We start from the raw sequence: 2,774 nt of genomic DNA on the forward strand, positions 1-2,774 counted from the left end.
AAAAGACAGGTTCACTGCCTTTGCGTGCTAAATATATCAATAAAAGTATGGATAAAACAAGTGCATTTTACACACATCAAGTTTTTGGCGCCGTTGCTGGGGAACGGTTCTAAATAATTAATCTAATTCCTAATTTTTTCGATCCTTTGTGTAAGTTTACTTGCATAAAGTTACTTTATTGCAGTTAGTAGTCAGTAATTAGGTTTTAGTATCTGTTTTAGTTTTAATATTAAGTTTATAATTTTTTCAAAAACACACTGGTACTCGCCGAGTGCAGTAGCACATACTCGGCGAGTACAAGCGTAATCAACAGTTAATTTTCGATTTCTTTTAGTACATTTTTTTTGTTCTTTTTACGCTTTTATTCTGTTTATTTCAGGACTTTCATGACCAGAGGATCAAACGCTCCGCTGGTACCCCCGTTTGAAGATCCCGAAACCACATTGAAAAGAAACAAGGGAAAGGACGTGGAGAGTTCGAGTACACCAAAGAAGTCACACTTGTCCAATTTGAAGACTGTTTTTGGGAAAAAGAAGAGCAGCAAGTCAAGAGCATCCAGCGCTTCCTTAGTAATCGACGAACCGGCGAAGGAGGATATCGAGTACGAGACCAAGGAAGAAGAGGACCCGACATACGAGCATGAAACCGAGTCCAAGGAAGAGTTAGCTGTCACAATGGCTAACATTGATGAAATCCCCATGGGAGAATGGAAGAAGAGGACGTGGGACGACACTGGCCCGGGACTTGTGCAACCCGCAATTCCCGCGACTTCTACCTTCGAGCTAAAGGGTCATATCCTAGCTTTACTTAAGGAAATACCTTTTTATGGAAAAGACCATGAAGATGCCTACAAACATTTGGATGAAGTCAATGATGTAGCTGATTACTTCAATGTTCCAAACGTGCCCCGCGAGACTCAACTACTTCGTATGCTTCCGGTGACATTCAAAGGTGCTGCAAAAGACTGGCTCAAGTCACTTCCCCCCGGATCAGTCACCACTTGGGCCAAGATGAAAGAAGAATTCATTGATCACTTCTGCCCACCTTCCAAGATAGCCAAGTTGAAGAAGGCCATTGCTAACTTTGAACAACAAGTTGGAGAGTCGCTATATGAAGCATGGGAGAGGTACAAGAGCTTACTAAGAAACTACCCACACCATGACCTAAACAGCAGGAAGAAGTATCCATCTTCTATGATGGAGTCAATGTCACAACCAGGCAGTTACTAGACTCGCAAGGCCCGCTCACAAAGAAGCCACCACCGGTGATCAAAGAATTGATTGAAGAATTCTCTAAACACTCTAGAGAATACCACAACCCTAGGCATGATGTCACTAGGGGAGCCGCTTATGCAGCTACTGAAGACTTATCCGCGGTCATGGCTATGCTAAAAACAATGGATAGGAGGACGGATAAGATGGATCAAACAATCCATGCTATTCGGGTGGGTTGTGAAAACTGCAATGGGCCTCACCTCACTAGAGACTGTGATTTAGATGAGAATGGCAACAAGAAGGCGCAAGTGTGTTATTCAAGTGGGGACCGATATGATGAAGACTGGCGCAAACAAAAGAAAGATTGGCTCCCTTATGAAGAGTACAAGAAAGCCAAGGAGGAAAGGTTTAGGAAAAAAGGGAGAGGGTTCTACCAAAAGGAGGAGCCGGTGCAAGAAAGGAAGCCAAGCTTGGAAGAAATGCTCACCAAATTTGTAGCTGCTTCAGAAAAAAGACATAGTGACCATGATGCTGCAATTCAAGAAACAAGGACCATGCTTAGGAACTAGCAAGCATCTATCCACAATATAGAGACACAGCTTGGGCAACTTGCTCAACAAATTAACCAAAGGTCACCGGGCGAACTTCCTAGCAAAACTGAAAATAACCCACGAGGCGCGCACATAAACATAGTCACAACAAGAAGTGGGAAGATAATCACTCCCCTGGCACCTATTCAGACTGAGTCATCTAAGAAATCACAGAAGGAGGAGGCAGAAAAGCAAGCAGGAAACCAAGAAATACACTCTGACAACCCTACTCGCCGAGTACCACGTATGGACTCGGCGAGTACATCACAAAATCCCACCACACAGATTCCTGAAAAACTTTACCAGCCTCCCATGCCATACCCAACCCGAGCTAAGAAGGAGAAGCAGGAAGAGAAGTATCAGAAGTTTCTAGATCATATAAAAACTCTTCAAATCAACATTCCCTTCATTGAAGCCGTCATGCAAATGCCCAAGTATGCAAAGTTCCTTAAGGAACTTCTCACTAATAGAAGGAAGATGGAAGAAGTGAAGAAGGTAGTACTCAATGAAAACCGCTCAGCTGCTATGCTAAATAAGCTACCAAAGAAGAAAGGTGATCCGGGGAGTTTGACCTTACCTTGCCAATCTGGCAACTTGACCATCGTTCATGCCTTAGCCGATTCGGGAGCAAGTGTGAATCTAATGCCATATTCGTTCTTTAAGAAGATGGATCTCCCGGAACCAAGGCCAATTCGCATGGCAATACACTTGGCAAACAAAACAGTCACCTTCCCAAGAGGCATATGCGAAGACATACTAGTCAAGGTGGACAAATTCGTCTTTCCCGCTGATTTTATCATTCTAGACATGGAGGCGGATCCACAAGTACCAATCATCCTTGGAAGACCCTTCCTCAACACGGCAAGTGCTATAGTAGACATGAGGGACTCAAAGCTCACCTTGCGGGTAGGAGAAGATTCAGTCACATTTGGAGTGGACCAAGCCATGAAGTATTCAAGGAACAATGACG

At 43.8% G+C, this 2,774-nt stretch overlaps 1 non-coding gene across 1 annotated transcript; it reads right to left on the minus strand.

Annotated features, from left to right (window-relative positions):
• Window positions 1-1,058: 1,058 nt before the first annotated feature.
• LOC145080716 (small nucleolar RNA R71) lies at window positions 1,059-1,165 on the minus strand. The gene has a single exon (XR_013695305.1). It is a non-coding gene; the product is annotated as a small nucleolar RNA R71 (small nucleolar RNA).
• Window positions 1,166-2,774: the final 1,609 nt, after the last annotated feature.

This window comes from Lactuca serriola, chromosome 1, assembly GCF_051521515.1.
Source record: "Lactuca serriola cultivar US96UC23 chromosome 1, Lser_US96UC23_V15, whole genome shotgun sequence".
NCBI classification, from domain to species: domain Eukaryota; kingdom Viridiplantae; phylum Streptophyta; class Magnoliopsida; order Asterales; family Asteraceae; genus Lactuca; species Lactuca serriola.